Source organism: Vigna unguiculata, unplaced genomic scaffold (assembly GCF_037176805.1).
Source record: "Vigna unguiculata cultivar grain cowpea cultivar isolate G323 ecotype 2 unplaced genomic scaffold, ASM3717680v1 ptg000189l, whole genome shotgun sequence".
In the NCBI taxonomy this organism is placed as follows: domain Eukaryota; kingdom Viridiplantae; phylum Streptophyta; class Magnoliopsida; order Fabales; family Fabaceae; genus Vigna; species Vigna unguiculata.
Window position 1 is genome coordinate 19830 of NW_028196826.1, and position 14780 is coordinate 34609.

The 14780-nt window shown below is 45.3% G+C and overlaps 1 non-coding gene across 1 annotated transcript; it reads right to left on the reverse strand.

Annotated features, from left to right (window-relative positions):
• Positions 1 to 978: 978 nt before the first annotated feature.
• On the reverse strand, positions 979 to 1061 carry TRNAY-GUA (transfer RNA tyrosine (anticodon GUA)). The gene has a single exon. It is a non-coding gene; the product is annotated as a tRNA-Tyr (tRNA).
• Between the last annotated feature and the right edge of the window lie 13719 nt (positions 1062 to 14780).

The window sequence follows — 14780 nt, forward strand, 5'->3', positions numbered from 1 at the left end:
AGTGAGTGATCCCACTTCTGATGTAAGTGATGCTATGTGCTCTTATCTGTATGTTCTAACTGCTGTCCGTGCCCCCCTTTGCTCTGGGTTTTGCTTCCGAAAAGGGTCTTAGACCCCCGCTTGGGAAAAGCATGGTTCAGGTAATGTATCTACGCGAGCCTGGTTTAGTTTCTGTCCATGACAGGCCGAAAAACTTTTTTCAATCCATATGTAGAAAAAGGGACTTAGGCAAGCAAAAAAGGAAAGCATGTGGGCCTTTGAGTTTTTACCTTAGATTTAGATAAGGTCACTTCTTTTTAGGAAGTCTCTGTAAGGCTCTAGCGTATAAATAGCTTTCTTCTTTTTTTTTTTTGGAATGCCTTCGTCCGAATCTTTCAGGAGTCTGTGTAAGCTTAGCAGTTAAGAAAACTCCTATTGTCATATTCTCATAGGATTTCCAGTGCAAGCCCAGGTAAATCCCTTCCCATCATAGAAGGATGATATGTGTACGGGATCAAAAGGCGGATATGCTGGTTAAATGGTATCTTTCTTCTCCTTTTCTAAGATTATAACCTTAGCAAAACGGGTAGAAAACACTTTTCCAGTATATCTCAGCCGGTGTCTTGTATGGACACTGTTGTTGAGTTGGTTGGCTCCATAAAGGAGTCCTTCAATCGTCTTGTAAACCGTTATGTACCCCAGATTCAAACTATTCCCCTTGAACAAGGGATGAAGTTTGAACCAACCTGGAAAACTGTGCCGACCCACTCTTTAACTCAGAGGGTATGGATCGAAGAATTCGCAAGCCCCGTGCTACCGGCTGGAGCCAATATGCTGACGTTATCTTTATATCAATATAAATCTCCCGCACCTATCGGTACAGCATCCTCAAACCTTAGAAAAGATCCAATTACTACTAATACTAATGGGCTTTACTCAAGCTAAGCTATAGGATTTCTTTCTCCCCCTTTCTCTTCGAAGAAGTCTACAACAAACAAGTGGGAGAGGCAGGATTCGAACCTACGTAGAAAAACTTCAACAGATTTACAGTCTGTCGCTTTTGACCACTCGGCCACTCTCCCCTTCCCGGGCCGAGGCCCCCCTCCATCAATGGGTTCTAAGAAGGAGGGATAAAAACCTGAAATAAAGCTTATTGATTTGATTGAAGGGAACTCAGACTCTTTTTTAGCTTAGCTAGCGTTCCGCTAGTCAGTTCATAACAATCTCTGTACAAAGGGCAAAGCTTCTACGACAGCTCCCCCCTAGTCGCTTCTGGCGAAGCTGCGAGTTCATGAGCAAGTGAATTGAACGAACCAAGTTCCTAAACTAAAAAAGGGAGTAAGAAATAGAAAAAAAAGAAACAAGAAACTTCCCACTTTGGATGTCCCACGATTCTGCTAGTTTAGAAACTAAGGGGAAGGACAGGGGTCGCTAGGTCAGAAAAGCTATAACTCCAAATTCTCCCCAAGTAGGATTTGAACCTACGACCAGTCAGTTAACAGCCGACCGCTCTACCACTGAGCTACTGAGGAACAACGGACTTAAGTTAAGGAAGCCGACTCTCGTTCTTTGGACACCAACCTATGACCGAACAAAAAAGGGTTCGTCACTCTTTTTCACATACACCGGGATAAAAGGTTACGATAGCAAGCCCCTCCTCGGCCGGAGAGCCTCCAGGACAAGGGGGCGGCGGTCAACCATCCACTCTCGAGATTCATCTTTATCAATCGATCTCCGCGTCCTGCCAGTTCGCTAAGTAGACTCACTCTCCCGAGGGGCAACAATGGAACTATTCCTGCCAAAAACAAGGGACCTACTTCTCATCCTAGGAGTTAGCAGGTATGATTGCCTCTCTGTCTGTCTCTCCGAGTTTATACTACTAATTAATAAGTAGCACTTCTGCTATTCAATCATAGAATCGATTCCGATCAAGCTGAAAGATGAAAGAAAAAAGCCCTATATATATATATTTATTCTTTATTAGTAAGCTAGCGCCCTGCAATCAAAAAACAGCGCTAACGAGCAAGAAAAGGCCCCTTACTATACTATAGTAGTTAGTCTTTTTCAAACAAAGGAAAAATATCTGGGCAAAGACATACGCTCAACTCAACCAGAAAGCGACTACGTTCCTCGGCAGACAAATAGGTAGAACAACATCATATAATTGAATTAATAAAAAAGCACTACTTAAACCTTTCATTGAAATTATTATTATGATTCCATTAGTTGATATGGAATCGCTCAAAGTCAGAGCAAAAGTAATAATAAAATAACATAAAAAATAGAAGGGCTCTTGAATCGGTTTCGGTTGGCTTGGTTTCTTCATACAGCTGGGAAAAAAGACAGATCCTTCACTCTTTCTTTTGGACTTGATCCTCCCCGATTGAAAGCTACTTGAGCTTGCCTATTGGTCAAGTGGCCTGAAGCTCATCTAAGGATGTCAGTCATAGTTGCTTTCGCCCTTGGCCTGAAACTTCAACCTGCCATAAAAAAGTGGCATGATTCTAATTGCCCGATCCTATGGTTTAGAGGTGGAACGCGGATCCTGCTCCCGTGTGGTACGATCCGGCTTATACTTGTACTGATAGCACGGGTACTTTGCTTCCTTGTTGGCTTGGGGCAAATCCCTTCCCTACACTGAACGGAAGGTCGGTACTAGGAATCTATCAAAAAGATCTGGTCCGGGGAGCTATCTCACGAACTGAACTTCTGAATATTAGCTTTGCAACTACGTGCTTCGAACCTTTCCTGGGATTGTTGTGCCTGCTTGTCCTCATCGAATTGGAGAACTTTTTGGTACGCCCCTTCCTCTCTTCTTTTCGAAAAGTCAGACTCTGCTCAGGGAGTAATCTTAGATCGGGTCGTGCCCCCCCTTCCATCACCCTCGGGGGAGGAATCATTCCATTCAGCAGTCCTACGTGGGTCAGTGAATGTCTTTTATGAAAGGATTAGACGGTGACAACTAGTGCTGTGAACAATCCCTATCATCAAATCTCTGAGCTCAGGAAGTCAGGTTAAGACGTCGACTTATACAGGGTCTTGCCCGAGGAGATGAAAAAGAATTCCTGTCTTTAGAAGTCAATCCCACTAAACTACACTTGTACGCTTGACATGAAAAGTAGAGGCAAGCGGAGTCAAAGGCCTCACCTCAACAGGATAGAGGCTGCTCCTGGAAGCGGAAGAAGAAGTCCAGTATTGAACGGCAGGACTTGAAGCAGACCGGACACTCTCGCCTCACATGCTAATCTTCCGGTCCGCTGATCTACTGCATCGGAGAGCGTATCGCCTTACTATGAATTCTCTGACCCAGACTTGGTATCCATGTTAGGAAGTCAAAAACGCTCCTTGCCGCTGCACTAATTTCGTTCATCAGTCAGAAAAAGTCGGGATTCGATCTCCACGAAAGGCTAAAGGAACATAAAAAAAGCGAATCATCTTTCTCCACCCAATTAAGAACAAACTCCAAAGCAGTCAAAAAAGAAGGGCTTTGCCCCCCTTCAAAAAATAGATCAACAAAGATATCTTGCAAACCCTGTAAGGTTTCAACTTGTGAGTCTAGATGCCCCGGCTGAGAAAGTGAAGCCGTCTGGCAATACGTAATACTCCCCAAAGCGTTCCTTGAACAGGGTTTCAAGTCGAATATTCATTTATGAATGCAAAGCATAAAAGGCAAAAGTGAGATCGAGACCCGGATCGGGGAGATTCAATGCGGGTGGGCGCCCCCCTCTAAAAAGGGAATAGAGAACAACAACAGCTATGGGATAGATAAGAAACGAAAAAGAAAAAAAATCGATCTTTTTATCCATTTTACTTACATTCAAAAAAATCTTCCCTCCATACAGACTGAACCCCGTCAAGCCTGTAGGACTAGTGTTTTGACTATATAGAGATGTGGTTGGTTGTTGACCAAAAAAGACATGGGAAAAGGAAAGCACTCACTGAGTTACTTACGAATCAGAAAGATTGAGGCTGACTACGGCCTCAGATGATTAGGCGGGGACAGGATTCGAACCTGCAATCTTCAGGTCATGAGCCTGATGAGTTGACCAATTACTCTACCCCGCTTCTTCCCTCTTGAAACTGAAAACATATAGATTAGCAAATGAGACTGCCCACACTGAACACCAACCCAATCTCGAAGAGAATCAGTACACGAAACTACATATCCGCTGATCTATATGCCCTGACGTGAACGGCAGCTTTCAGTGAGTCTTAGTTTGATGATCGAACATTCTTTCATAACGCAATTATGTTTAATCATCGGTGCGAGAAAGACAAATAGGTCGGGCACTCTCCTCGCAGCGATCTTGTGCTGCCAATGGTTGGCGCTGATCTTAGTAGGACCAGGACGGCGTATTTGACACTTCAATCAAATACCCGCTCAGGATATGAGCGAAAATATACACCTGTTACAGTGTAACCTTCACCCACGCCCGTGGGTCTGAAGGACCTCCACAGACTGAGGTCACTAACCTCACATCTGAGTGTTTCCACTCATGACGCCTTTTCTCTAACGGCATTCTAAGCTCTCGATCCATACACGAGTTCTGGGTAGAATGGTGTCCAGGGGGTGGAAGAAAGATAGAAGACGAAGTAGGGAAGCCAGCCAACCCCTCTCCTTTTATAATGTCGAGCTACTTCATACCTTGTTCTATCAACAACACGCTACTTCGTTCCTCTCCCTATCAGTCGAGTATCTCCGCTCCTTACTCTAACAAGTATGCTTCTAAACTCCAAGCTCTAAAGAACCTGCAATGAAACATACCTCTCCCAGGTTCTATCAAAGAAGCTTCAATCCCTCTCCTTATAGAATAGAAATGCAACTACGTTCCTTTAGCGGTTAAGTAGGATTTATTCATATCATAATAGAAGGGATAGGTTTTAGTCCTGGTTCAAGGTGTGAAGAGAGAGGCTGTCCCAAAAGGACAGGTACAAGACGAAGTGGCAGAAAGATAGAAGTATTGCACCCTTCTATGCCTTTTTTTTTCATGCTGATTGAGTAGAAGAAGTCAGATAGAAGGACTAGTCCCTTAGGGAATGATCTTATCTGGCTTTAGACTCCTTTCAACGACACAAGGGACAAGGTTATGAAAGAGTTTGCCTAAGAAGCTTAAGGGCCCATGCCGCAACACAGCGCTCAAACTTTCAACTCAACGGCTGGCTTCGTCTTCACTTTCAAGCTGGAACAGAACGTAAGTTGACAACCTTTAGCTTCTACTACAACAACTATAGACCTATCCTTCCTACTTAACCGCTTAACGGCAGCTTTAGCCTTCCTGCCCTAACCCGACCTCTTTCTCCAATCGAAGACTTGCGTACTCTGAGACCGTTTGGGGGACCTGCTTGCCCTTCTTCCCTCTCGGAAAAGAACTCCGTCAAACAATTAATGCCTTTGATGCAACTAGCCGGGCGGGTGGAAGTCGACTGAGGAATAGGATCCTTTTTCCGTTCAGTAGTTCTGCACATCGGATTGTGCAGCCGAGGAAAAACCTCATATCCCATAGTGGTTGGATAGGCCGATCCTTATCCTGAAAAAGATAGCAAACTGAGTAGACGTTGAAATGAAAGAGTCTTCCTTCTGATCCCAAGGAATGCGCGTCTGATGGTATCGTATATAAGAGAAAAGTTTTCTCGTTATTCGGGTTCGGAAGACTTGAGCAATAGGTTTCGACTCGGTCAACTGTCTTGATGAAGATTGACTGACAACAAGAAATGACGTAAGTGATAGATAGAAAAGTACGCTAATCTTGAAAGTTTTCCATTTTGGAGAAAGCGGCGGGCCCAAGGAGCTCTCCAATCGTGCCTCGAAATGAGGCCGGAGAGTCGGTAACCTGGGATCGCCTAAGATCGAATGGAACTGTCTTTGATTAGATGGAAACAGATAGATAGACAGTGTGTAGTGATTTCTTTAATTGTAGTCAGTCTTGACTTAGTTCTAGATGTCCCCCAATCCCACATGTCTTTCTTGATGGGTAAACCCAACCAGCGATTTACAACAAACAAGTCTTTCTTCATTTTTTTTAGAGCAAGAAAAGAAGCGGAATGTCCGGTAAATTATGTCGAATGAAGCTATTGGAATTATTGGAACAGCACCCTTGCACCATCTATTCACTATTGAGTCTTTTTGTCTTCGTGATCCTCACCCTACTCGGATTGTACGTGTGGAACACGGTGCAAAACCAACGCCACACCTACCACCTCTTGATTGCGTTAACTGAAAATAGGGTGCCCTTCCGGTGGGAATGGAAGTGGAATAAGCACATACTTGAGACTTTCCCTTCCCAAGCCCAACAACAGGAAGCGACGAGAACATAAAATCGTGAATGAAAGAGCGTGACGAGACTTTCTCAATTCGAGATGTTAGAAGGTGCAAAATCAATGGGTGCCGGAGCTGCTACAATTGCTTCAGCGGGAGCTGCTGTAGGTATTGGAAAGTGATGCCTTTTCTTCTTGACTTTCTATGTTATTCTTAGGTTCATTCTCCCTTTGGATTTAGAAGTGAAAGTCTTTTGCTTCTATCTAACAAGGCCCAAGTTACAGCGGGCTCTTTCTATTATGAAATGGTTCATCTTTTTCTGTTTATTGGTTAGTTTAGTATATAGGATTTCTACCTTCTTTGATTTGATTTTACTTCATTCCCCCTTGACTTTTCTTCCGCTCGATCCGAGCAGCTCTGGAGTCAGCTCAGGACGGACATAAAAAGGGAATTTATTGACAAATTGGACTTGTTGTTTCACCCCAACCCAAGACGCCATTCTGTTTCGCCTCCAAAACCAATTCCCAACTGGGTGGAAGAGGTTGATCTTCCAACCGAGGATCAAAACGATACCATAAACGATCTTAGAGATAAGTGTGCGATTCTAGAAGAATCCTTCTCTAAAAACCAATCAAGAGACCGCTTTACATGGCAAGATATCGCACAACGCCTCGTTTTGGAGGGGAAGGGAACGACCGCTGAAGTGGGTGCCACCAGGGAAGACTTCCAACGTCTGCTTGGAGAATTCAAAAATCCAGGAGAGAGCGACGTCTATCTTCGGGTTTGAAAGGCCCTGGAGAAGCATAGACGCTGAGGCACCTTTTATTACTCAAGGATGGATAAACTTGGTTGAAACAGGCATTGTTGGTCTGGCTGCTGGTCTAGCGATCCCTCCTAGCCGCCTAGAGTGCAGCCTGCCTGTTGAAGATCGTAACGTTTGTAACTCAGTGCTCCATACGGGGAAAATGAAAACAGAATTCGTTCGGATCCTCCCACATGTTCAATCTTTTTTTAGCGGTTTACCCAGAGATCTTTATCATTAATGCAACCTCCATTTTGCTCATTCATGGAGTTGTATTTAGTACCTCTAAGAAATATGATTATCCACCGTTAGTCAGTAATGTGGGTTGGCTTGGATTACTTAGTGTTGCGCGCCTAGGAGGGCAGCGCGCTTTGGGATGCGGAGGAGCGAAGCAGCTCGAACGAATGAATGTGAGAGGAGCGAAAAAAGCCCAGCTCCCTAACCTAATGCGGCACCGGGTTCGGACCGCAGGGAACCGTAGCATGGGAGGATGTCTAATCCTTTTGCAGCCGCAAGGCTGGCTAATCGTACGCAGCTGGCTCGAAGACCCCTGGTTCTGGAAGGCACATGAGTCCGAACGCTATGTTGAATGTGCGACCGACACTACACTACGTAGGTACCTGTGCAGGCGAGGCGTCGGTCGGTCCTAGAAACGGCGGCAGCGGCGCGAGGAGTTAACGACCGGACGTGCTGCAACCTAGGGATCACCAGGCAGCTCTTTCGCTCTATAGGGATCGGGAGGGCATAGCACAATTCTTCTTGGAGGAGGGTTGGTTTGCCCGGGTGACTGATCCTGCCATAATGTACTCCTACCTACACGCACCGGCAACCGAAGTCGAGCATACATACGACGATCTTCATGCGTGAATAGCCGGGAGGAGAGAAAGGGCGGTAGATGATAATGAAAAAGGGCGCCGCGTCTGGACGGGCGGAATGGATGAGCGAAAGGTGCCATGGAGTGAGGAATATCCCGAGTCTCCTGTAAGACAACTAAATGCACCTCGAGGTGCTGCCGAGGAACTGGGGGACCTTCTCGAGCACAGGATAGGCAATTGAGAGATAGAGCTAGCCTATTCGTTATGGGGAATCAATGCTCCGGGCCGAATAGAGCTTACCTCCGGCACCTGGCTTTATCCGGCGCATATTAGCTTAGCTGCGCTTAATAGGCCGGCTTCCTCTCTGGCGGCCACTTTCCTCCTTACCTTACCCACGCTACACTCCCACTCCAAGCTACGCCTTGCCAGCTGAGCAAGATGCATTGCGATTTCCTCTTCTGTGGACGCACCGGAAGGAATATGATCCAGGACGAGAAGATAAAGACTTTTTTTATGGCGGGCTTTCTCTCGTAAAGCCAAAGACGCCCCAAGACAAGGGGGAAGGGGACATGATCAATAGAACCTGGCTGGATCAGGGCTGGGATAGTGACGCCCATTCCTAACAAGTTTCGAAAAGGTTCGCTCATGCTGGAGGGAGCATCCCCACTTAGTGATCGGTCCGCTAGTTCGCGCAAATCCGAATAAGTTATCACGGACGAGCCACATGCAGGGAAACTTGCACGTGTGGTTCTGGCCGGGCTTTCCTGAGGTATCTAATAACCTTGCTTCTGCTCGCCGCTGGCGCACCTCTCCTAACTATTGCCCATTTATTCCGGAATAATCTTTTTAGGAGGGACAATTTTACATATTTCTGCCAAATCCTTCTATTATTAAGTACGGCTGGTACCATTTCGATGTGTTTCGATTCTTCCGAACAAGAGAGGTTTGATGCTTTTGAATTCATTGTATTAATTCCACTTCCTACTCGCAGTATGCTCTTTATGATCTCGGCTCATGATTCAATCGCCATGTATTTAGCTATTGAGCCTCAAAGTTTATGTTTTTATGTGATGGCAGCATCAAAAAGAAAGTCTGAATTTTCAACGGAAGCCGGCTCGAAATATTTGATCTTAGGTGCATTTTCCTCTGGAATCTTACTGTTTGGGTACGACCGGACAACTACCGATATCTAAAAATCTCCTTTCTTAGCTTAGAATGTTGTTCAATATATATCGTAAACTATCGGATCGGGTATTACTTAGATGTGAAACTTGCAGACCTCATTGGTGATCTTACGGGGGGAACGAAAGAAAAAAGAATATATAGACTTGTAGAGACCCTCTATGTAGTTGTCTATCTGAGGCGATCGATCTACATCTTTCCTCATAGCCCTGGGTGGGGCTGTGTCTCGATCTCCTACGTGCGAAATCTGAGGGACTAGTTCCTATGGAGATTCCCCTTGGTCTAATTCCACGCCTTATGACGTATTTGAACTGGGAGGCCTGGCGTAAAGTGAAGATTGAGGGAAATAGATAAAAATTCCCTTCTGGGGTATTCCGAAGGTGTAACCTAGGCAACGAAAGAAAAAGGGGCCCGATACTTCAACTAGAGGAGCGACCAGTTGGTTCACCAAACCCCGACCCAGCGTCACACGTTCTCCAGGTCCGAAGGGATCCAGTGCCCAACTACCGACTCCTTCCGGAATTGCGTTATCGGAGCCGAGCCAGGAATGGCCGTTAGTGGACACCCACCACTTTTCACCGGTTAGAGAGGCCCTCTTTAATACATTAAGAAAAGATGTTCACAGGGGCCAGAAAGACTCGGTCATAGGAACTTAGACCGCCTACGCGCTGGTAAACGAAAACCACCTCGACCGGATCAGAGTAAACAACAATGTCGAATCAGGCCGCCCCTTGCCTTGAATTCACAGGCGGCCACCAGCTTTCCCAAAATCAATAAGGGGAGATCTGCTGCTTACTGCTCACGGAAACATCCGACCTATACTATAGTAAAGTCGTCCGCGTATCTTTCTGATATCAGATATCTAATAGCGATCAAAGGGTAGAACTCATGCTTTGAGTTTGCTGACTTGATTGATCAAGTCTGTCTGTCCTGTCTTCTTTTCTTTTTTAAGGAATTTAAAGAGAGGAATCCACTGGCCTTAGCTCATATACCCGTAGCTCATTGGGCAGATTGCTTTGAATAGCAAAATAGTAAAGATCAGAGTCGACATTCTTGGATTAGGCTGGTGCTATTTCTTATTTTTTTTTAATAATAAGGAGAAAGGCTGCCTTAGGTTTAGTTTAGGAGTTTGAGTTCTCTCTGCTTTCATAGCCTAGTTTCGTAGCCTTGGTGCCTAGCCTTTTCTGATCCCGGGAGAATAAAGAATAAGAATGGCTGTTCTTGAATCAGCTGTGAAAGACGCTCTTGCCTCAGTTGATGTTGGTGGAATAGATCTGTACACTCATACTAGAAGTGTACCATGGCAGGCAAGCAAGGAAGGCAGTCTAGTAATCCAGTCGATGGGCCCCTTTTTCCTTCCTCACCCTTTCTTTCTCTTTCTGGGACTCTCTATTTTCGCTTTCAACTAATTCTGTTCGGGAACCTGTCTTCCACGCCACCTGTGGTTTCCGAGCATGGTCGTTCTGCTTTGGACATGTCTGCAACGTCTCCAGCTTTCTCCGGGCGAGGGCCTGAAGCAAGGCAAAAATCGAGCATCGAAGTGAGCATATAAGAAGAAGTGCTTAAAACGAAGTAAATGGTTCAACATGAATTACTTTCTGGAAGCAGGCTATGCCGCCACACCCCCCCTGTGAAAGAGGGCTACGCAGCTGATTCGGTTAATCACATGTCAGAACAACCGCTAGGGATCTTTTTTTCATTACCAAAACGGAGGTCACCCTTTTTCTTTCTTTGCTCAGCTCTTCTTTTGGAGTGAACCCGAGTCTAATAAATCATTTTTTTTTTAAATTGTCCATGTCTGCGTGTTCTTCTGTACGGCCATATGACAAGTCATTTGCGAACATTTCGGGAACCTTTGGTGGTCTTTTTGTTCCAAACATCGCATCCAGTATTGCTGGTTCCTTTTTAATTCAAAGAGCTAGCTCATTAGCTATCTGTGAGCGGGGCTTGTTGAAAGCATCTACTCGAGTGTTTCGATAAACTTACCAGTCATCTCAACATTCCAAATTCCTATCTTTCTAGCCAGCAGCCTATTACGTAAACAGCTTTGTCAACTAAGACATATACATTGTAAAATAAATCCTTTGGCCAGGTTCAGTAAAGATAAATCGCAGGATAAACCGTGGGGAGATTAGTGAAGCTAACGATCGATATAAGCTCAAACAATTCCCAAGCACAACAATAGCAATAGCTGCAGCTTGAAAAGCGAAGGTAGTTCTTGGGACCTTCACATTCACAAGAGATCAATGGATAAGGTAGTTGTTATGGAGTCATGAAAGAGCCGATTGTCTGATGTGCTCGTCAGGTAGGAAGGAGATGACCATCGTGCTGATTCGGGGAAAAGACTGAAAAGAAGCTCTCTCGAATGAAGACCGTGCTCCCTTCTTTATAGGGAGGAGATCTTCTGCCCGCGGCTAAGTAGAGAAGAGAAAGGGGTCTTTGGTTCTCCCCTAAGGCTGGAGAGGCTCTTCCCGCTAAGAAATAGAATCATGTTATATCTACGCCATGATATCAATCAGGTGGTTTAGAACTAAATTCATATGGGTTCATCTTCCGCTTCTGGTAGAGAAGTTGAACAAATGGTCTCTGAGCTTTCGTCCCCGTATCCCATTCTTGGCCTTCAGCCGGCTTTGATCTACCCATATATTCTTCCTTTCATGGGGCTATCTCTCTACGCTAAGCTGGCAAAAGGGCTTTCCGAGGAAATGGGTGTAGAGGAGCTCGTGTATCTTTAGTCATAGGGCTCACCCCTCAAGACCCTTGCTTCTCTGTCAGCTTCTTGTCTCGGAGTCTATTCTAACTACCTCTCTGCGGGACAGACAGCTGGAGGAGCACTTTCCGAGCGCTTGGCCAGGGGTTCTTCATCTATCAAGAGAGGGTTCCCGGTAATCAAGCTAGAAGTTCATTCCTCCCTTGCTTTGAAAACTTCTTAGCTTAGGAAGTCTCTACTCAGACGGGGATGGGTTTTGTTGATCCAGGTCGTACTCTATTGACTCAAGAAAAGTAGGTTTAGAAGGTGACACCTCCGCTAATTGTCAAATCGCGTCTATCGGATAACTACTTTAATCAAAATTATCAGGTTCCTCAATGCTGGCAAAAGAGCTTTGAGACTTCCCGCCCGAGGATAGAATGTGAATCAATAATGAATGCGATGATCAAAGAAGCGGCTAGACATAGGTCAAAGGTACAACCGCTACCGCCAGTAGGATTTCCTTGCTTTACTAACGAGCTAACCTACGAACCGCTCCGTGGGCTACGCGAAGGGACGAGTTAAGGAACAAGAGTAAAAGACGACGTGGACGTCATACTACACAACACAAGCAAAGACAGGAGGCCATTTACAGAAGGGCGCGCCTTACGTGCCACTACCAACCCTCACAAGCTTGCTAGCCCTTCTTTTTAAGCTGTGGAGCGTACCAACTTTGATTAACATCGAGTTGTATGTTTCGCTGCTGTCTAATGAGGCGCAGCATCGGTCTGTCCAAGGGACTGGATCCCAAGGCTCTTCTTAGTCTAACATGATTGTTGTAACCCCTTATTCTCTTCTAATGGGGGTTGCTCATTGGATTTTGATGGAATTCAGTGACAGTCCACCCCTTAGGTCATACCAAGGTGCCCTCCCCTACCTATAGATCAGACTTGCTGAAAAGAGCAGATGAAATTCTATTGTGGGTGGTTGCTTGTAAGGTTTGAAGCCTTGCTTGATCGGTAACCGGTGCTCGACCAGATTCCTATCAAGGCCAGGCATTTATGAAGACTCCCAAGTAAAGCAGTCTTTGTATTCTTGCAAAGATTGACAATCGCTTCGGCCATTTCACTAGATAGGTTCTTACTGACATATGTGGGCCGAGGTTCTGCTTTTGCCTATAGGTTGACTTCGATCACATCATCTTGAACTTCTGATCGTATGTCGTACAGCTTTTCTGGTGCTTTGGGTGTAAGTCCTCTAATGTCAGCTCTCTGGAAGGCCAATCGAATCTCTGCTTGATTGGCCGTAACTGCATGATCGATCTCAAGAGGATTCCCATGTAGATCTATGAAACTACAGCCGAACCAAATGCTTTCTTCTTCATTTTACTGGTTGTTCGGCACTCCATCTCCATACCAGTCTAGCATCACTGACTTGTTTGTGTCGTCGAGGCCCGATCGACTGGTGTCTTCGACGGGGCTTCAATAGCGGCGATCGGTCGATCAGACCGAAAAACCTGATTTGAAGATCGCCCTTTGAATAGTAATAAGCATCAGCGTAGACTTCCGCTGCCTTGGCTTCGTATTCAAAGGGCCTTGGGTCCGCGGGGAAAACTTTAACGTAATTGTTATGCCATAGCATGATGCACTGGTTGAGGCTCGATGGTACACACATCTTCCTGTGTATCCATTCTCTTCCCAAGAGTACGTTGTACTGCACTGGGGCGTCGATCACATCAAATTGGGTAAGGCTTCTGTAATCGCCGATCTTGACCTCTAAGAGAACCGTGAAATGGAATTTGACCTGTCTTGCAGTACGCTAAGGAATATTATTAGTTAGACAGAAATCTAAAGTGCGCATATGTACTATAGCTGCAAACGAAAGAAAATGGATCCTTGTTCGGGTGTTCTGGTGGTGTCCCCGTCTGGTCTACTATCGTCTCTTCACCGCCGCTAGACTACTTTAGCCCCCCAAATGGCACAACCACAGTTGCTGGCTTGGCTCCCTCTTGCCTCTATTTCCAACTGGCGAAAGGCCGAGTCAATTCAATTGACGGAACATGTATCATTAGGTATTGATCTAAGCTTAGAACGGGCTAAGAGGGTAGCCCACGAGCGAAGAACTTGCTGGGATCGAAGAACATCCTGAGCATAGGCTCGTAAGAGGGAAATGAATAGATGAGCTCCCCTTGCCTTGAAAAAGGCCAGCCGTTATAGTATATATTCTTTTCACACCGGTGCTTTTCTTCAAAAAAGGCATTCTACTTTGATCAAACCCTGCTCCTTCTTGCTTGAGCGTATATACAGGCTTCTTACTACTACTATGGGTTGGTAACGGCATCCCTATCCATATCTTTATGCACGAACGAAAGGGTTTCACCCGTTCCCGGAAATGATCATTTTTCTGAGCTTTACTCCACAGGTATTATTTATAAAGTCTAACCAGTTCCTATTCTTTTCACCGCCCCTTTTTAGTGAAAAGATGGTTTATTCGCTATATAGCGATCATTTCGTATATGATCTCTTTTCTTCTCAGGCTATTGGCTTTTTATCAAACTTGATAAGATGAGTCAGTACGTTCCGCGGTTAAAGACGAATCCGATCTTTAGAATGATTTCCAGCTTTCAACCACCGGTTTCTTATTCAAAACTATGCCAGAGACTCCTCCAATCAGATACTTAGCTGGTCACTCAGGGGGCCTTTGGGAACTTATCCAGCCGGCCCTATCTTCAAGTCAGTCGATTCGAAAGTTGGTTCAGCTTCACTGTAAAATGCAGGTAGAAAAACGCGGATTTAGATGCACCCAATGCAAACTATAGCTATTGATATCTCCTAGACTACTACATCGTAGAGTTGCTATCCGGAGTTAAGAAGGAAGCGGATCCCTAACAACTATCATGCGCTAGATAGGCGCATGGCATGGCTCTTACTGAATTAGCTAAATTTCATCCCAGGAGGGATGCACTTTTTCTCTTTGATGATGGCCGATCATAATTCTTTCTTCCCCTCATAGAGTCGACAGACTAAGCTCCAGGTCTTATTGTAAAATATTCCCTAA